The 21,921-nt window shown below is 44.6% G+C and overlaps 1 protein-coding gene across 1 annotated transcript in view; it reads left to right on the forward strand.

Annotated features, from left to right (window-relative positions):
* LOC130073061 (gastrula zinc finger protein XlCGF8.2DB-like) overlaps positions 1-21,921 on the forward strand; it is a 292,174-nt gene that overhangs the window by 43,902 nt on the left and 226,351 nt on the right. The gene's annotated exons all lie outside the window — the stretch shown is intronic.

The raw sequence follows: 21,921 nt of genomic DNA on the forward strand, positions 1-21,921 counted from the left end.
CAGGACACCTGACAGCTCATGAGAGAGTTCATACTGGATAGAAACCGCACCAGTGCTCTTCATTTGGGAGAATTTTCTGCCATTTAACAACTCTACTGCGACATGAGAAAAAGGATTTTCCGAAGGTGAGCAAAGTTCAGATCCATAACTTAAGCCATCCTGTAGCCAGCCCCCGCCGGCTGCTCATTGGCTGCAGCATCTTTTTTGTTTCTTTTTTTGAAGAGAGCGCAGCAGCAACTGCGAGGACAGTGAATGTGCAGCCAGTCGTAAAGGAGTGATTGATTGGTCGCGGCACTGTGTGCAAAAAATACTTTGGCCCAATGTCTGATGTCAGTTACAAAGCAAATCATCATTTTTTTCACAATGACATTTGAGGTCATGATTTTAATGTTTTTTTTTTTTTTTTGTGGCAAACTAAAGACTAATGACCGGCTGTTGATCTTGGAATAAAAATATGTTTGGTTCAGGTTTGAAATTCATTATCTTTTATTATAGACTATGTAGTCTAAAATCATAGTAGGATTACACCTACTAGCCTCTTTTATAGCTTGCCTCATTTCTTTTAGAATTAAATTTCTCAAAATTATAATAATTACTGTCCTTTTTAAAAAACTTAAAACAATAATTTTGTTCCTTAATTACCTATTAAATACTCGCTGTAATCCAAGGTTCTGGCCTTTGCTTGATTCTTATCTCTTTTTAAGCCACAACACCACCTTATTCAATACTTTAAAAAATTATCTCAAACCTGTCCCAAGCCAACTCCACATCTTCACATTGCATCACCTCAGTCCAGTTAACCTTACTAAGTTCTTCTTTAAAAACTTCTGAACTGTATATATTGAGTGATCTTATTTTTGCTGTATTATGATGCCTAATAGACACTCTCCTTAATTTTCTAATTAAATAAACTATACAGTGATCTCTAATACTAGCCCCCAAGACCCCACTTCTACTGATCTAAGAATGATCCGATACCAATTTCACGAGTTCACACTTACATATAATTAGAGTGGATAAGATTTAATGCGTATTTGGTGTGCTGTCCGGGGGGAGTTCTCCGAGCTCAGAGTTTGGCCCGAACCCAGAGTACTCCCCCCTATGTAAGTGTTTAGGACTGGAAGTGTGGAGAAGGGGCGGTGGAGGGATGCTGCTAAACTATCAATGGAGTGAGGTGAGATTGCTGAATCTATATACCTCTTATCATTGATTGCTGAGTGCACTCCACTCGTGTTAATTAACTGAACGTGCTCCTCCCGAACTTTGTTAATAAAACATAATTTCACGAGTTCACACTTACATATAATTAGAGTGGATAAGATTTAATGTATATTTGGCGTGCTGTCCAGAGGGAGGGCTCCGAGCTCGGAGTTTGGCCCGAACCCAGAGTACTCCCCCCAAAAGGCTAAAGAGCAGAGGACAGCCGCTGGACTAAAGACCCCCCCAAATGAGTGCCAAGTTTGGCGGGCTGGCATCTCGAGAAGGGGCCTGGATGCTCGTGGCCGTCGGGTCTTACCCACCGACGGTTGAGTGACAATTCCGACCTATGCTTACTGGAAGGTTCTTATTGCGACCGCTGTGAGGCCAGTGTTTGCGGGAAGTTCTCGCTGCGTCCGCTGAGAGAGAAGAGAAGCCAGAAAAGAGGAGAATGAGTACTCCACCGGGAGGTTTTCTCACTGTACGTCCGCTGTGAGACCAATGCTCGCTGGACGAGAGAGAAACCAAAAAGAGAGGAAAATGAGTGCTCAACCGGGAGATTTTCTCACACTGCGTCGCTGGACGAAAGAGAAAACGTAAGTGCTCTACCGGGAATTTCTCGCTGCATCTGCTGTGGGACAAAACGCTCGCTGGACAGAAAGAGGAAACGGGAAAAGAGAAAAATGGATGCTCAACCAGGGGATTTTCTCACACTGCGTCGCTGGACGAAAGAGATAACGTGAGTGCTCTACCAGAATTATTATTATTATTATTATTATTATTTTTTTTTTTATTTTATTTTTCTTTACCCGATGAGGGTTTTTTTTTTTTTTTTTTTTTTATGTGGAACCGGTTGGTCCTGATATAGCTTTGGAAAGCATCTGAGGACCATCTCCCGAGAGCTTGGATCTGCTGTTGGGAAAGGCCTTTTTGGGCTGCTGAAGTTGCTGCCCCGATACGGAAGGAGTGACTTGAAAATCCTTTGATGGAATGCCTGACTGTTGGAGAACGGATTTGAGGTGTTTCTGAAACCAAAAGTGTGTCACGGGTTAATTGAAATCGTTAATGAACAGGGGTTCCAGAGGAGATTTAGCTTGGGAACTTCTCCCTTACAGATATGCCAGAATTTAAATTTTGGTTACCTTACTTTGCTTGATCAAATATGAGATTTTTTCACCATCTAGTACTGACAAGTCTGAGATGGTGGGGTGGATTTTTGGGTCAAATTTGGAGGTGATAGCGAGTTCCGAGCACCTAAGAAAACCAAAAAAAGCTAGGGTGAACATGGCGTCGAGTGTGCGGGCGGTATTGAGGGGCTGGTAGCTTGTGCAGAGGGTGTGAATACATTTGGTGAGAATGTCTAGCGTTGTCAGGTTGTCTGGCGTCAGAATGGGTGGGCTGGAATCTTTGGATCCCTTTGATCAGCAAGGAGGTTTGTGGATTATTTGTCTCAGGGGAGGGAGCGCCGTACATCAGTTTATGGAAACCACTGGACGCCGCTCAAGTAGCCTTTAATGGACCCGACTTGTAAGCCTTAACACTATTAAGGTAGGAAATAAATGAGGTGATTGAAAGGAGAGAAAAATCAGGGAATGACATGCTATAAGAGACGTGGAATGTTTTGAAACATCTCCAAGCCATTACGTAGGATTGGAGGGTCCTGGGAGAAACTGCTTGGAGTATAGTGTCGAGCGATGGGTCGAGGAGGGGTTTTAGCGGGTGGGTTACGGAAATATCAGTTCCGAATAACGAGGTACTGGAGTTGGGAGTTGGTCCGCCTCTGGAGCCAGCATCCTGAATTTCTGAAACGAGAAAAGGGAGTCAGCGATTTGGTTTTCTGACCCGGGGACGTGTTTAGCAATTATGATGAATTGGTCGCAAGCTGAAATCCATGTGAGGCGCCTTAGGAGTGGCATCAGAGCAGGTGAATGGGAACGGCCTTTATTAATGCAATGCACTGTTGCGTCATTGTCGCAATACACTAAAATGCAACTAGCTGGCCATTCTTTCCCCCACAGAAAAGCTGCTACTATGAGAGGGTAGAGCTCGAATAGAGCTGAGGATTAAGATATATCCTGGAGCTGCGGTGGCCACGGAGCCTTGCGACCTTGATAAAATCCCCCGAAACCGATTGAGGGCGTGGCGTCTGTGAATAGCTGGATGTCAGTGGGGGACGAAACGAGATTGCTATAGAAAAAAGAAAGGCTGTTCCATTGGTTTAGAAATATTAACCCAGAGTTCGTCGCGACATGCTTGGGTTTTGGAAATAGGGTCAAGTCAAGTCAAGTCACATTTATTTATATAGCGCTTTTCACAATACAGATTGCATCAAAGCAGCTTCACAGTGATAACATAAAAGTAGTACAACACAGTTCAATGATATTGTTGAATATTAAATATCCCCAACTAAGCAAGCCAAAAGCAAGGCGACAGTGGCAAGGAACCAAAACTCCATCAGATTGGATGGAGAAAAAAAAACCTTGGGAGAACCCAGGCTAGTCAGGGGCCAGTTCTCCTCTGGCTAACAATCATAGGGTTTCAAAGAAGCTTTACAGTAAGTGCATATCAGAAAGTACCTGGAAAGAATACATTTAGTTAATCATGTAATATTAAGGGGATAACATATCGCCGGCGTTGAGTCGTCTCTTCACAGGCGTTGGTCTTCTCATCACAGGCGTTGGGGCATCCGAAATCCCCGTGAGAGGCAGGATACAAAACTGGAGCCTACGAACGCCATTTTTCTCGGGACAAGCGTCCCGAGATAACAGCAGAAAGGCAGATGGGAAATAATTAGCATAGCTGATGTTCATAATGATTTCCATTACACGGGAGTAGGTGTTAGAAAACCATAATCTCACAACTCTCCGCAACCCAAACTCTCCGCAACCCAACCGCAACCATACGGACCGACCCGTTTGTCTATAAGGCTGTCGAGCCCCACTGGTGCGTTAAGCAGTTTCAGTGGCAAACGGTTCCGTATGGCATAGCAGAGGACTAAAAGGTAAGCATTATGTGAATGCTTGACTAAAGAGACACGTTCTTTAGTCTAGTTTTAAACTGTGTCAGCGAGTCAGAGCATCGGACCGTATCGGGAAGGCTATTCCAGAGTTTTGGAGCTAAATGCGAGAATGCCCTCCCTCCTTTCGTGGACTTCGATATCCTAGGAATGACCAGAAGCCTTGAATTTAGTGATCTTAGAGAACGCGGTGGATTGTAGGGCGAAAGAAGGTCCGTTAAGTACATAGGAGCTAAACCATTAAGGGCTTTATAGGTCAGTAGTAGTACTTTGTAATTGATACGGAACTTAATAGGTAACCAGTGCAGAGATGATAAAATCGGTGTTATATGATCATATTTTCTTGATCTAGTAAGAACTCTAGCGGCTGCATTTTGCACTAACTGTAGCTTGTTTATTGAGGATGCAGGACAACCAGCTAATAAAGCATTACAGTAATCTAGTCTCGAGGTCATGAATGCATGAACTAACTTTTCTGCATCAGAAACAGATAGCATGTTACGTAATTTAGCAATGTTTCTAAGGTGGAAAAAGGCTGTTCTTGTAACAGATGAAATATGATTTTCGAAAGACAAGTTGCGGTCTAGTATAACACCCAGGTCTTTTACTGTACTGGAAAAAGTAACAAAAGTAACTGGGTCCTCTAGTAAGTGGACGGAGGACGCGAGTGAGAGGAGGTGCGATACGAAGGGAGGGGTTTTAGCGGGTGGGTTATGGGAATATCAGTCGGTTATGCGGAATGATGCGCATGGCGTTATGCGAATATGGGTTAAGCGGAATGATGCGCATGGCGAAGTGCAAATGGCCGAGCAGGGATAGGAGTTCGCGTTTTGAACATTCTGATTTTTTAAGGAGTAGATGAGACGAGAATTATTCGGTCGATTTTCTCTTTGGGCAGGGATGCTTGGAATTTGACTGAATCCAAATTAATTCCTAGGAACTCGATGGATGTTGCGGGGCCCATGGTTTTTTTCCTGCGTGATGGGAATTCCGAGGTCGGAAAAAACATTTTGGACCGTGAGGAAGTGTGCGGCTGGAATGGCATTGGGAGGTGAGATTATTAAGAAATCATCTAGCAGGTGAATGAGGTGGGGAATTCTGTAGTTGTTCGACAAAATCCAGCACACGGGTTCTGATAACATTTAGAATATTTTAGGACTGCTTTTGCATCCAAAAGTTAAACGTACTGTGAAATAATTTTTGCCGTGCCAGCGAACTCCGAATAGGTGCCATGAATCTGGATGGATAGGCATTACTTTGAAAGCAGATGTAATGTCGAATTTAGCAAGCCAAGCACCCCGACCTGCGATTTTGATCATTGAGAATTTTCTTGTAGCCACTCCGATGGGGCTAATACGAAACAGATTAAATGGGGGATCGTCGAATGGGCGGGCACTCTAGGCCGGGTTTAAGGCCGTTTTTTAGACCTGACAGCAGGTAATGAGTAAATTCAGCATTTGGGTGATGGGCTAGTTCAAATGGCATGCGCAAAATATTTACTGGAGTTTTTTATTAACAGATTTATACACCGGGCATACAATGCGGGCATGGGCGCCGCCACAGAAGCTACAAATGTGCAAGAACACAGACCTTATTTCAAAAGACCTTATTTTCGACGGCACCAAACACAGTCCGTATTTCAAAAACTCTTCAAATTCTGGATTTTCCAGTGTTTACAAAAATATGCCGTGCAGTGACTGTCTAAAGCATGTAAATATACAAGCGTGAAACGTTACTTTAACCGGGTTAAAAACTGTGTTTAGATCGACGATAACCCGGAGTTAAACTCAGTGTGAAAAATACATTTAATCAGTGACAGCGTATGATTTATGTCTCAAATATAGACATAAGAAAAACAGAATTTCACAATTTTGTTATTCCTGACTACAACACAAGGTATTGTTAAAGACACTTCCAACATTTCATCTCATTTTAAGGAGCCACGGATAACAGAGACGGTTACACTGCAGTCGAACGGCTGAGAAACAACCTAAAGTCTTCAGAGGTTTAGTGGAAGAGCCGTGATTTCTGAAATTGAAATAGAAAGACCAGGAAAAAGCCCTTCTTCAACTTTCACAGGCTGAAACGGATGATGACGGACAACTGGCCAAAGAGGATGGACATTTTTGGAGTCTCAGAATGAATTGCATAATTATGGAGATTTGATTTATTTCAGTTTTTAAGCTGTATCTCTGAATTGCAAACTATTCCTTTGTCTGTAATTTGCACACATTCACACATTTAATCAATGTCTGATTACAGCAATAAACCCTCATCAATATTCATTCAGCTTCTCTATGAACTGAATTGAAGGATTGAAAGTTTAACAGGTCTGGAAATATAGAGCTCATTTCTGTAAAAAAAAAAAAAAAACACTTTTACGAAGATAAATTCATTTTTTGTTTGTCATATTTTAGAGTCGGTTTAAAGAAAGTATTTAAACAAATCTCTGTCTCTCGTGTAAAACATTCTGGGAACAATTAACCTAACATCATATCATTATTTCACACATCCTTTTTAAAAGTTTAGTTGTCAGTGTTGTGTTTGTTTCATGTCTCTATGTTGGTGTTGTGTGTCAGCACATGGCTCTGTCTTTCTTTGTGTTTTCCATGTCCTGCTCTTGTTCCGCCTCCTTGTTTCCCGTTACCGCGCCCCCTTGTTTAGTCCTTGTCTAGTCCTCGTTTCCTTGATTGTTTTCACCTGATCCTCATGTGCTGTTCCCATTATATTGTGATCGTTTCCTTCATGTCTTTGCTGGTTTGGTGTGTGTAATCTTTAGGTGTGTGTTATTGCTCAGCTTGTCAGTGCAACAGTTAGTGTTTCTTTCAGGTATAGGGTTTAGTATTTTCTTTGTTCCTGATTTTTTTTAGTCTAGTCAAATCCTAGTCTTTATTTTGCTCTAGTTCTTCCAAGCTTTATTTTGGTTCACCTCTTGTTTTTGCCTTTGTTAACTAATCTTTTATTTATATTCTCTTTAGCTTGTCTTCATGCTTGCTTGCAGTCTTGGTTTATTTCTTTTTTTTTTTTACTAGTTCCAGTTATTCATTTGTATAACTTATTTTATTTTTCCCTTGTTATTGCTCCAGTTATATTTAGTTTCTTATTCTTTTCTGGTGTTCTAGTTTATTTTGCTCTTGTTTTTGTTATCTCTTGTTGTCTTGTGTGTCCTTTTGTGTTGGCTCCTGTCTGCTGGTTCCTTCTGGCTGGCAGTTAGACTGGTCCAGGGTCTGTGTCCAGCAAGTGTCTCTGCTTCATGATTCCTTTGCCCTGTCTTCACCACAACATCTGCATGGCCTGGTCACGTCCTCAGCAGTTCTTTGACCTGTCGTCCTCTGGACTTGGTTCCTGCAGTCACCCACAGCTGTCCTGTCGTTGTGTCCTGTTGACTCTTCTCACCCTTTCTTGTATGGTTTTCTGTTAATAAATATCAATCCCTTGCTCATTCTGTGTCTGGGTCTCCCCTGAATCCTGACAAATAAACCCTCATCAATATTAATTCAGCTTTTCTATTAACTTAATTAAAGAATTGATAGGTTAACAGTCCTTGAAATATAGAGCTCATTTCTGATAATAACACTGCTTTTGAGAAGATACATTCATTATTTGTTTTACATTATTTAGTGTCGGTTTAAAGAAAGTATTAAAACATTCTGGGAAGAATTCTCCTAACATATCATTATTTCACACATCCTTTTTTAATGATTAGTTCATAGTGTTATATTCAATTTTGTATTGAACTTTAAACTGTTATATTATGAAATATGTGCAAACTAGTTTTAAAGCATTATAGTCCTTCACGTCTATTGCGATCTCAAAGTTCCGGCCGGTTGATAATACCTAGAATATCAAAATCGACTGCAGGCGGTAGATCCTTTTCCTATTTAGCACCAAAACTTTGGAACAGTCTTCCTACCATTGTCCGGGAAGTAGACACACTCTGTCAGTTCAAAGCTAGACTAAAAACACATCTCTTTGACCTAGCATACACATAATACATTATAGACTTCGATAATTCAATGTTAGGCTGCATAGATTAGGTCAGCCGGAACTGGGAACACTTCCCTTAAATCCAGATGTACTCGTTACATCATAAGAAGAATGGCATCTACGCTAACTTTAGTGTCTTTGTTTATCCCGAGGCTTTCCTGCAGCCTGCCGGATCCAGGCCGTATCCAGATCTGACGAAGGAGATTCGCCTGGACCCGATGACAATGCAGTGCTGAAGTGTCAACTATCCTCTTCCTATGGAGGATCCCTTTCCCACTCTACAGATAAAGCGTTGTTGAAAATCCGGTTCGCGTACCCCGAAGTGATAAAATAAAATTCTGTATCAAATTTATAGGCAAGACAAGTAGTTTGTTTAGGCATGGTTTGTAGGGAAATTACAAACCTGCGCACACATATTCAAACGAATTTAACTATAGAATCAATTTTTAATGCGCATGTGAACGCCAACAGGTCACAGGTTCGTGTTTAAAGTCTGTCTAGAGAGAACGTCTCGGTTACGGATGTAACCCTCGTTCCCTGAGTAGGGAACGGAGACGTTCCGTCGGATGACGACGAATGGGATTTTCGCTTAGAAAGCCTATCAGCTTCAAACAATATAAAACGAGCCAATGGCAAAGAAATGCCATGGGTCTGCGGAATTTGCATAGCGTAACACCGCCTCACCTCGTGGGTATTTAAGGAGAACGCTGGCAGCAAATAGGCATGTTTTCTTCGCTGAGGAGCCAAGACTGAGCTCAGGCGATCCCCGCGGTACAGCGGAAGTGGCAGGCAGACGGAACGTCTCCGTTCCCTACTCAGGGAACGAGGGTTACATCCGTAACCGAGACGTTCCCTTTCGTTGTCACTCCGAGTTCCGTCGGATGACGACGAATGGGATTTACCAGTCTAATCACGCCACCTTCCCAGCTGTCTTCCAGTGCCCTGCGTAAATCTGAGATCCCTGTCGTGAGACTAGCACGGACGAAGGACTCCTATTTAACACAGGAATACCAAGGTACACTGGGGAGCATATCCCAGGTCTTAGGGGAGTATGCAATTACTGCCAACCCAGAGGGGGGGACTTAGAAATACACATATGACCCGAGGGATGCATATGGGGAATCACTGGGGTATCCAGCCGCAGGTGGAATATTTCAACCCCAGGGGTGGCAAGGTGGCTTGCCAAGGGAAAGACACATGCTCAGAGAGGCTTACAGTGGGAATACACATGTGGGGGTAGCTCCGGGAGGTACCATGCACACGGGAGGCACCTAGCCGACGCGCAGGCAAAAGACACTGGCGCCGACGTCAGGAGTGCTGGAGGAACTCAGGGCTTTCGGAGAAGCTCACCTGAGGACAATATCGCACGTATCCAGTCCGTAGAGTGGAATGGCGAGCAAGCGAAGACACCTGAGCGGGTCCGGTACTAGCTGGTTGAAGCGAGTACATGAGAGGACACAGGCTCCACTCGGAGATTGTAGAATCTGGCGAATGTGTTAGGTGTCGCCCAGCCTGCAGCTCTGCAGATGTCTGTTAGCGAGGCGCCATGCGCTAGAGCCCAAGAGGATGCCACACTCCGGGTGGAGTGGGCAGTCACACCAAGGGGGCACGGTCGACCTTGCTGCTGGTATGCCAAAGCAATGGCGTCCACTATCCAGTGAGACAACCTTTGCTTGGAGAGAGCCTTTCCCTTCAGCTTCCCACCATAACAGACAAAGAGCTGGTCTGAGGTCCTGAAACACTGCGTTCTGTCTACATAGATGCGAAGAGCACGTACTGGACAGAGCAGTGCCAAGGCTGGGTCTGCCTCCTCCGGGGGCAGCGCTTGCAGGTTCACCACCTGGTCCCGGAAGGGAGTGGTAGGAACCTTGGGCACATATCCAGGCCGGGGTCTCAGGATCACGTGAGAGTACGCCGGCCCGAATTCCAGGCACGCTTCGTCAACGGAGAATGCGTGCAGGTCCCCTACCCTCTTGATGGAGGCCAATGCAGTCAGAAGCGCCGTCTTCATTGACAGGAAGTTAAGCTCGACTGACTGTAAAGGCTCAAAGGGAGCACTACGCAGGGCGGTTAAGACCACTGCGAGGTCCCAAGAGGGTACGAGAGGAGGGCGAGGAGGATTCAGTCTCCTCGCTCCTCTCAGGAACCTGACGATCAGGTCATGCTTCCCCACCGACTTACCTTCTATAAGATCATGCTGTGCGGCAATAGCGGCGACATAGACCTTGAGGGTGGAGGGAGACAGCCTTCGCTCCAACCCCTCTTGAAGGAAGGAAAGCACGACGTTGATCGAACATCTCCGGGGGTCTTCTCGGTGAGAAGAGCACCAGTTGACGAAGAGGTTCCACTTCAACGCGTAGACGTGTCTCGTGGACGACGCTCTAGCGGAAGTGATGGTAGCTACCACCGCTGGTGGTAGGGTACTCAAACCTGCCTCGTCCCGTCCAGGAGCCACACATGGAGGTTCCAAAGATCGGGACGAGGGTGCCATAGGGTGCCCCGTCCCTGAGAAAGTAGGTCCTTCCTCAGAGGTATGGGCCAAGGAGGTGCTGTCGCGAGGAGTACAAGTTCGGAGAACCAGGTCCGGGTGGGCCAGTACGGCGCTACCAAGGTGACCTGCTCCTCGTCCTCCCTGACCTTGCGCAGGGTCTGGGAGGAAACGCATACTTGCGGCCCCGCGGCCAGCTGTGCGCCAGTGCATCCGTGCCGAGCGTGCCCTCGGTCAGGGAATAATACAGGGCGCAATGGGTCGAGTCGTGAGAGGCAAACAGATCTATCTGTGCGTCCCCGAACTGGTCCCAAATCAGCTGAACCGACTGGGGATGGAGTCGCCAATCTCCCGGGAGGGGCTGAAACCGTGAGAGCTCGTCGGCTGCACAGTTCAGAGCTCCTGGAATATAGATGGCACGAAGCGACCTCAGATGCTTCTGACTCCAAGGGCGAGTTGCGACATACGGCGAGAGCGCAGACCACCTTGACGGTTGATGTACGCTACAGTCGCGGTATTGTCTGATCGGACTAGTACATGCTGGCCCGAGAGCACGGCTCGGAAGCGGCGCAGGGCGAGCTGTACAGCCAGCAACTCGAGGCAATTGACGTGCCAAAGGCGGTGGGGTCCTGTCCAGGAGCCCGCGGCAGCACGTCCATTGCACATGGCACCCCAGCCCGTGGCGGAGGCATCTGTTGTTACAACAATGTGCCGGGAAGCTCGTTCCAGGGGCACACCGGCCCGTAGAAAACTGAGGTTCGACCACGGGGTGAAGGTCTGACGGCAGGTCGGAGTAACTGGTACTCGGAGAGTGCCGTGTTGCCATGCCCACCTCGGGACTCGGTCGCGAAGCCAAAGCTGAAGCGGTCTCATATGAAGTAATCCGAGCGGTGTTGCCACGGCTGCGGATGCCATATGCCCCAGGAGCCTCTGAAAAAGTTTCAGTGGAACCGCACTCTTGCCCTCGAACTGTCTCAGGCAAGTCAGCAGTGACTGCGCGCGCTCGCTCGTAAGCTGCGCGGACATGGCGACCGAGTCGATCTCCATACCGAGAAAAGAGATCCTCTGCACAGGGCAAAGTTACTCTTCTCCCAGTTGACCCGAAGGCCCAGACGAGCTACATGGCGGAGCACCAAGTCCCTGTGTTCGCATAGCTGGTCTCGAGAGTGAGCTAGGATTAGCCAGTCGTCGAGATAGTTCAGAATGCGAACCCCGTGTTCCCGGAGGGGAACAAGGGCTGCCTCGACGACCTTCGTGAAGACGCGAGGAGACAGGGCTAGCCCGAATGGGAGAACTGCGTACTGATATGCCTGTCCCTCGAAAGCAAACCGCAGGAACGGTCTGTGTCGAGGGAGGATGGAGACATGAAAGTAGGCGTCCTTCAGGTCGATCGCTGCAAACCAATCCTGGTGCCGCACACATTCGAAAACGCGTTTGGCGGTGAGCATCTTGAACGGCAGTCTGTGAGGGGAGCGGTTCAGAACGCGCAGGTCCAGGATTGGCCGTAACCCACCGGTTTTCTTCGGGACAATGAAATACGGGCTGTAGAAGCCGGTCTTCATTTCGGCTGGAGGGACAGTCTCGATCGCACCCTTCGCCAGCAGGGTAACAACCTCCGCTCTCATGATAGGGGCATTGCCACCGACCATAATGGAGCGGACTCCCCTGAAGCGGGGAGGAGACCGCGCGAACTGAATCGCGTAGCCGAGCCTGATCGTTCGTGCGACCCAGCGGGACAGTTTGGGAAGCTCTAGCCAGGCTCCCAAGGACTGAACCAGCGGGGTCATGCGAACCACAGACTTCCCGTCGGTGGGGCAGCGAGGCGGTATGGCTGACCCAGACGTGGACGGCATAGCGGCCCGGTGTGGGGGTACAGTCATAGACCGCGTCCTGACAGAGGAGACCAGGGAAGGACGAACGTTCCACGGGGGTCTGCTCTGCCAGGGGTCTGGCGACAGAGGAGGATGAGAGCGGCACGGTCCGTGGACGGCGCGCACTGTCATCCGGCTCTGGGACAGAGGAGGACGAGGGGTGCACGGCCCGGGGGCGGCGCACCGTGTCGTCCGAGAACTCTGTGTGCTCAGAGACGGGAGAGTCAGTTCTTTCTGAATAAGGATTCTTCCCTGGCCCTCCACCAGGGAAAGGAGTGGCCCTGCTACCAGCTCCTGGAAAGAACTGAGTCCCACCTCTGAAGAGCCCATCTCAAGAGCGCCGCTTAACCCGGCGTATAGCGGGGGGCGGGGCTGGAGAGGACTGTGGCGTCCCCCTGCGGCCTCCAGAGCCAGCCCGGGTGAACGGGCGGGGTGGAAGCCGCAGGAGGACGCCTTCGGCGGTGGGCAGACTGAGGGATCTGAGCGGACGGCGGGCCGTCGGGGCAGAATAAGCCTCAGTCTGCTCGTGGGCGGTTGAGAACTGTTGGGCAAAGCCCTCAACCGCACCGCCGAGGAGGCCGACCTGGGATATGGGGGTGTCAAGCAGATGGGTCCGCCCGACATCCTGCACATCGGACAGGTTCAGCCACAGACTGGTGGACATCACCTAACCCAGGGAGCGTACGGCCACTTTCGTCGCTCGGAGAGCAAGGTCAGTGGCGGCGCGCAGCTCATTGAAGAGCCCTGGGTCAGTCCCGCCCTCGTGCATATCCGTGAGCATCTGGGTCTGGTAGACCAGCAGAATGGCCATGGCATGCAGTGAGGCGGCTGCCTGTCCTGTAGCGCTATAGGAATTCGCACACAAGTGTAGACGAAAACTACAGGCTTCGGACGGGTGCTTAGGATCGCGCCGAGAGGAAGCACTCTGAGGACACAGTAGCATCGCAACAGAGCGTTCAACCGGGGGGACCCCAGTGTACCCATGGGCAGCGGCCTCGTCGAGGGAAGGAAGGGCGGAGGAGATCAACGAGGGATCGCTGGAAGACATGGGGGGTCTTCGAGGATTTCGAGATCTCCTGATGCACATCCGGGAGAAAGGCATTGGAGTGGACGCCGACATGAGCCAGCGGCCACACCCAAAAACCAATCGCCCCGGGAAAGCATGGCCGTCATCTCAGGATAATAATAATAATAATAATAATCTGAATAATAATAATAAGGATCTGACTCAACAAATGCCATATGCACACCCGAAAGTGGCAGCACTGTTGAATCTTCACTTCCTGAAGATTCTAGCCCGCCCTGTGATGCTGCAATGGACAACAGATCCGATTCTGGAGCGTCAAGGGAAACCCGCGGGACATCCGAAAATAGACCCGGGGAATCCCCTGAACACTCGCGGGTTGCGTCACTGAAGAGGGGGGCGTGGTCCACGGACAAACAGTCGGCGGATTTGTTCCACACTCACACCCTCAGGTCACCCTGGCCACCAGCCGAAGTAGCACCTCACGTGGAGAGTGTTAGATCGGGGTGTGGATGAGGGGACTCTCTCTCTAACGAGATCATTGAGTCTCGACCGTAATGACACGATGATCACGTTCCCGCGAGGAGAACGTGAGTCATCCACAAACGCTGCTCTAGCGTGATCAAGCCCAAGCACGCAGAGCAGAGAATGTGCCCATCAAAATCGGAAATGAGTCGACCGCAACCAGAAATGCACGGGCGAGCCGTCTTTAAAAAGACGTGCCGCGTGCGAGCTCTTTTGTGAGAGGAGAAAAAACTCCGCGATGTTGAAGCGAGCAGGGAGAAACACACTCATTGGCAGATCACTGCACAGATCAGCAGGCAATGTGAACTCGCTGCAGATCGCCGTCACACCAACACCGGAGAGAGTGGCTCGTCTCGTAGAGTGAAGTCAGAAATGGCTGTGGAGTGAAGAGATACTCTTGGCTCCGAAGCGAAAACATGCCTATTTGCTGCCAGCGTTCTCCTTAAATACCCACGAGGTGAGGCGGTGTTACGCTATGCAAATTCCGCAGACCCATGGCATTTCTTTGCCATTGGCTCGTTTTATATTGTTTGAAGCTGATAGGCTTTCTAAGCGAAAATCCCATTCATCGTCATCCGACGGAACTCGGAGTGACAACGAAAGGGAACGCCGTCGTCTTAGTGGCCCCTAATGTAATAACAAATTATAATTTTGCTGGAAGTGAATCAATCAAAACCAACTTTAGCCGGAAATAACATTATTCAAAATCGCTATAAAGCCAAAACAATCTGTTACCGTAAATTGTATGTTTATCTCTGTAAAGCTGCTTTGAAACAATCTCCATTGTTAAAAGCGCTATATAAATGAAGATGACTTGACTTGACTAGTTTCAATGAATTGTCAAGTTTGACGTTCTATTGATATACAATATAATCACAATCTTTTCTGTTCTAACTGAGCTTATTTCTGTCATTGGTTTGAATTATGTATGATTGTGGATTTAAATGTGTGCACATATATGTTATTATTAGTTTTTCAATACTTTTTTTTTCTTTTTCATTTAAACTTAAAAGACATGATTTTTTTGTTTCATATATTGTGTTCTGGTGTCTCAAAAAAAAATGGAATTGTTTCTAAACGACTATTTGAGCAAAACATTTGCACCTGGATAATCTCGAGTGATTGTAAGTGTGATGATCATCTGCTAAATGAGCAACAACGACCACAATTCACTCCTTCAGTCAGTGAAGCTCCCACAGCCGTTCATGAGAGTTTAAATGCTGGGGAATATTCCCATCTTCCCACAGGAGAAGAAGAAGAAGCAAGCAGGAGGAATTACTCCAGGAGAAACTACGGACATACTATTGTAAAGATGGAGATTAAGGAAGAACCCTGCAGAATAAAAGATGAAGATACAGAGGAACAAATAGGTTGGTGTTTTCCTTCATTCTCTTCAATTTAGATGAAAACTGACATATAACTATACATCTAAAACTAGATACTAGGAGACTCAGAAGTAAACTAGATTTGTGCTAAATTAAGGTTTTAACTTTATTTCTTTGTTTCTCATTTGTCCTTTTTTAAATTGAATTTATGTTGGTTTCAGACCGGATGGAAGTGAATGAAGACAAACACCATCATTTCACAAATGAAGAAGGAAAAGTGACATTTAAAAATGAAGACAAACATCTGTTACAAAAACCTCATCATTTCAAAAATGAAGAAGGAAATGCAGTCGTTTCAAAGACTGAAGAGAATTTCACACAAAAACAAGCTGGAAAATCTGGAGTCAAAAGATCTTTCACCTGCTCTGAGTGTGGAAAGAGTTTCATTCAGAAAGGAAATCTTAACAGACACATGAGAATTCACACTGGAGAAAAACCGTTCACTTGCTCTCAGTGTGGAAAGAGTTTCACATCAAAACGCGCTCTCAACTATCATCTGCGATGTCACTCTGGAGTGAGATCATTCAGCTGTGATCAGTGTGATAAAACATTTGTTTTTGAATCAAGCTTAAGAGCACACCTTAAAGTTCATGCTGCTGTGAAGCCTCACTTTTGTTCTGTATGTGGAAAGAGTTTTTCACAACTTGGATCTTTAAAACAGCATGAGCGTGTTCATACGGGTGTGAGACCTTATGTGTGCTCTGACTGTGGAAAGACCTGCATTTCATCCAGCAACTTAAAATCACACCAGAGAATTCATACTGGAGAGAAGCCGTACAAGTGTTCACACTGTGGAAAGAGTTTCACTCAGTCAGCACACCTGAAAAATCACGAGAGAGTTCATACTGGAGAGAAACCGCACCAGTGCTCTTCATGTGGGAAGAGTTTCAGCCAATCATCTGCTCTACAGCGACATGAGAAAAATCATTGTCCGAAGTTGTCTAAGTGAGCAAAAAATTGTTCGGCGAAATATGGAAGGTCATTTGCGGGGGAATTTTTAGTTTACAAATTACAGACCGATTCGCACGGGTCACCAGGTAATACTGATTCTGTGCGAATAGGGCTTAAGTGTTGCATGTTTTGTTCTTCCGACACCCGTATTGATCCTCTGTTGTGTTGCACATGCGCAGTAAACACTGAGTGTTACTGTATACAAGATGTATTTTTTGTAGTTTTGTAAAAAAATTGTTTTTTTGTAGTTTAATTATTTGCATTGAACATATGAGGCACGTGTGAAACAATGTCAACAATAGTCTATCAAATATCATTCATATCACAAACAACTTGTTTTTAGTCTCGCTGTTTAGAGGTGATCCATTGAGAACGTATTGAAGACTTTATTGGATTGAATCACTCTCTGCACATTGTGAAAATGTAAGGAGTAAAAATGAACACTTGTGATTTATTTAGGTATAATGAATAGATTTAATTTAGTTTTCATTAAATTAAAGGATTTAACATTGAATGAACCAGTAGTAGTAACAACTTATTCTTTTGACAAAAACGGTACCAGATATTCCATGTAAATTTTAAGAGGCGATTACTCTCGTAATATGGACTCAGACAAACACATCACTGAGAGAAGATGAAATTGCTCAGGAAAAGTGAATGTGTCTGTGGCAATTCAGCAGTGACTTGTTCTACAGCTGCTATCTAGTAGTTAAGAAGGAAGGTTTCATGTTATGTAAGTTCTTACACTGGTTATACCATGTATTTTGACTAACATTTATAAAAAAAAAAAAAAGTAATAAAATGGAACTTTTGTTTAAGCTGATTTTGTGTTGTCTCTAGGGTGACCAGACGTCCCGAGAAATTCGGGACAGTCACGAAATCTAAGCTGTTATCCCGAATTGGTTCTAATTGTCCCGAAAATTATACAAAAGCAAAATCTTGAGTAGTTATTGTCTGATAAAACATTAAAAACTGTCCGTGGAGGTTGAGTCCTCCTGTAGCCAGCCCCTGCCGGCTGCTCATTGGCTGCAGCATCTTTTTTGTTTCTTTTTTTGAAGAGAGCGCAGCAGCAACTGCGAGGACAGTGAATGTGCCGCCAGTCGTAAAGGAGTGATTGATTGGTCGCGGCACTGTGTGCAAAAAATACTTCGGCCTAATGTCTGATGTCAGTTACAAATCAAATCATCTACATTTTTTTTTCACAATGACATTTGAGTTCATGATTTTAATGTTGTTGTTTTTTTGTGGCAAACTAAATACTAATGACTGACTGTTGATCTTTGAATGAAAATATGTTTGGTTCAGGTGTGAAATTCATTATCTTTTATTATAGGCTATGTAGTCTAATATCATAATAGGATTACACCTACTAGCCTCTTTTATAGCTTGCCTCATTTCTTTTAGATTTAAATTTCTCAAAATTATAATAATTTCTATCCTTTTTAAAAATCTTAAAACAATCATTTTGTTCCTTAATTACCTATTAAATACTCGCTGTCATCCAAGGTTCTGGCCTTTGCTTGATTCTTATCTCTTTTTAGGGGGCCGCCTTATTCAATACTTTAAAAAAAAATCTCTTAAACCTGTCCCAAGCCGACTCCACATCTTCACATTGCATCACCTCAGTCCAGTTAACCATACCTAAGTTATTCTTTAAAAACTTCTGAACTGTAGTTCTTGAGTGATCTTATTTTTGCTGTATTATGATGCCTAATAGACACTCTCCTCAATTTTCTAGTTAAATAAACTATACAGTGATCTCTAATACTAGCCCCCAAGACCCCACTTCTACTGATCTAAGAATGATCCGATACCAATTTCACAAGTTCACACTTACATATAATTAGAGTGGATAAGATTTAATGCGTATTTGGCGTGCTGTCCGGGGGGAGGGCTCCGAGCTCGGAGTTTGGCCCGAACCCAGAGTACTCCCCCCAAAAGGCTAAAGAGCAGAGGACAGCCGCCGGACTAAAGACCCCCCCAAATGAGTGCCGAGGTACCGCCCAATCCGTCCCCAGAGGGTTAAATGGGGGATCGTCGAACTGGCCGATCATGAAGCATGTCTCGACTTCTTTTTTGATCAGCTTGTCTACGACTTCAGGTTCTAAGAGGGCGGATTGAAGATTTTTGTATATGATGTTTTGGGAGAGCGGGCACTCTAGGCCAGGTTTAAAGCCGTTTTTTAGACCTGACAGGAGGTAATGAGTAAATTCAGCGTTCGGGTGATGGGCTGGTTCAAAGTGCATGCGTGAAATATTTACTGAGTCGACAAGTAATCTTTTGTTTTTTTTTATTAACAGATTTATACACTGGGCATACAATGCGGGCATGGGCGCCGCCACAGAAGCTACAAATGTGCAAGAACACAGACCTTATTTCAAAAGACCTTATTTTCGACGGCACCAAACACAGTCCGTATTTCAAAAACTCTTCAAATTCTGGATTTTTCCCGTGTTTACAAAAATATGCCGTGCAGTGACTGTCTAAAGCATGTAAATAGACAAGCGTGAAACGTTACTTTAACCGGGTTAAAAGCGGTGTTTAGATCGACGATAACCCGGAGTTAAACTCAGTGTGAAAAATACATTTAATCAGTGACAGCGTATGATTTATGTCTCAAATATAGACATAAGAAAAACAGAATTTCACAACTTTGTTATTCCTGCTACAGCACAAGGTAGGCTATTGTTAAATACACTTCCAACATTTCATCCCATTTAAAGGAGCCACGGATAACAGAGACGGTTACACTGCAGTCGAACGGCTGAGGAACAACCTAAAGTCTTCAGAGGTTTAGTGGAAGAGCCGTGATTTCTGAAATTGAAATAGAAAGACCAGGAAAAAGCCCTTCAACTTTCACAGGCTGAAACGGATGATGACGGACAACTGGCCAAAGAGGATGGACATTTTTGGAGTCTCATAATGAATTGCATAATTATGGAGATTTGATTTATTTCAGTTTTTAAGTTAAATGCCTGTATCTCTGAATTACAATTCCTTTGTCTGTAATTTGCACACATTCACACATTTAATCAATGTCTGATTACAGCAATAAACCCTCATCAATATTCATTCAGCTTCTCTATGAAATGAATTGAAGGATTGATAGTTTAACAGTGCTGGAAATATAGAGCTCATTTCTGTTCAAAAACGCTTTTACGAAGATAAATTCATTTTTTTTGTTTGTCATTTTTTAGAGTCGGTTTAAAGAAAGTATTTAAACAAATCTCTGTCTCTCGTGTAAAACATTATGGGAACAATTAACCTAACATCGTATCATTATTTCACACATCCTTTTTAAAAAGTTTAGTTGTCAGTGTTGTGTTTGTTTCATGTCTCTATGTTTGTGTTGTGTGTCAGCACATGGTTCTGTCTTTGTTTGTGTTTTCCATGTCCTGCTCTTGTTCCGCCTCCTTGTTTCCCGTTACCGCGCCCCCTTGTCTAGTCCTTGTCTAGTCCTACTTGTGTCCTTGTGTTCTTGTGAAACGTCATCTTTTGTGGCCCAAGTACTGTCCCAATACACAAGTTTGCATTTTGGCAAGAACGGTTAAATATCCCGGATGTGTTCTTGACACGCCCATTTTACCGAGGATGCATCGGTTGGTAACTTGTGTGAACTTGACGGCAGAAATATCCCAGCATTCAATTCGGCATTCGAGGAAGGAGAGGCAGGTCAATACACTAATTCGTTTTTCTACAATTACGTACGCTATTTCATCACTAAATTCACTTCTGAGAACATTTGATGCGAGAAATCAACTGTGTAGATTTCAAATATTGGCATTTTTACTAACATTTATGGCGAATCGAAAATGTGCTCAAACGTTTTCGGAAGTGAGATCTCCATAAGCGCCTGCGGGTGTTAAGTTAGCTAGCGAGCCAACCGGCCAGTTTGCTCACAGACTCGTTTTACCCCACATTCAAGAGACCATTGCAGCCTGGCTGTTATCGTCAATAATTCTCGTTATGTTTGGGTACTGCACCCGGGGTCTGTGCGGGGGTATTATTGCGCAATACCAGCAAGAACACATCGTCTCAAACTGTCAGCAGCGTTCTGTGTGCTCGTCACCTTGTGAGTTCATTCTTCCAAGAACAACTAGCTAGAGCGTTCTCCCCAAGAACACAAGTCCGTTCTTTGCATTCTTGGTTTTGAGAAACACCCACTTGTCTAGTCCTCGTTTCCTTGATTGGTTTCACCTGATCCTCATGTGCTGTTCCCATTATATTGTGATCGTTTCCTTCATGTCTTTGCTGGTTTGGTGTGTGTAATCTTTAGGTGTGTTTTATTGCTGAGCTTGTCAGTGCAACAGTTAGTGTTTCTGTCAGGTATAGGTTTTAGTATTTTCTTTGTTCCTGATTTTTTTAGTCAAGTCAAATCCTAGTCTTTATTTTGCTCTAGTTCTTCCAAGCTTTATTTTGGTTCACCTCTTGTTTTTGCTTTTGTTAACTAATCTTTTATTTATATTCTCTTTAGCTTCATGCTTGCATGCAGTCTTGTTTTTTTTTACTAGTTCCAGTTATTCATTTGTATAACTTATTTTATTTTCCCTTGCTATTGCTCCGGTTATATTTAGTTTCTTATTCTTTTCTGGTGTTCTAGTTTATTTTGCTCTTGTTTTTGTTATCTCTTGTTGTCTTGTGTGTCCTTTTGTGTTGGCTCCTGTCTGCTGGTTCCTTCTGGCTGGCAGTTAGACTGGTCCAGGGTCTGTGTCCAGCAAGTGTCTCTGCTTCATGATTCCTTTGCCCTGTCTTCACCACAACATCTGCCTGGCCTGGTCACGTCCTCAGCAGTTCTTTGACCTGTCGTCCTCTGGACTTGGTTCCTGCAGTCACCCACAGCTGTCCTGTCGTTGTGTCCTGTTGACTCTTCTCACACTTTCTTGTATGGTTTTCTGTTAATAAATATCAATCCGTTGCTCATTCTGCGTCTGGGTCTCCCCTGAATCCTAAACCCTCATCAATATTCATTCAGCTTTTCTATTAACTTAATTGAAGAATTGATAGTTTAACAGTCCTTGAAATATAGAGCTCATTTCTGATAATAACACTGCTTTTGAGAAGATAAATTCATTATTTGTTTTACATTATTTAGTGTCGGTTTAAAGAAAGTATTAACATTCTGGGAAGAATTATCCTATATCATTATTTCACACATCCTTTTTTAAAGATTAGTTCATATTGTTATATTAAAATTGTGTATTGAACTTTAAACTGTTATTATGAAATATGTGCAAACTAGTTTCAATTAATTGTCAAGTTTGACGTTCTATTGATATACAATAATCACAATCTTTTCGGTTCTAACTGAGCTTATTTCTGTCATTGGTTTGCATTTTGTATGATTGTGGATTTAAATATGTGCACATATATGTTATTATTAGTTTTTCAATACTTTTATTTCTTTTTCATTTAAACTTAAAAGACGTGATTTTTTTGTTTCATATATTGTGTTCTGGTGTCTCAAAAAAAATGGAATT

Source organism: Rhinichthys klamathensis, unplaced genomic scaffold (assembly GCF_029890125.1).
Source record: "Rhinichthys klamathensis goyatoka isolate OS25496 unplaced genomic scaffold, OSU_Roscu_1.1 h1tg000523l_1, whole genome shotgun sequence".
Classification (NCBI taxonomy): domain Eukaryota; kingdom Metazoa; phylum Chordata; class Actinopteri; order Cypriniformes; family Leuciscidae; genus Rhinichthys; species Rhinichthys klamathensis.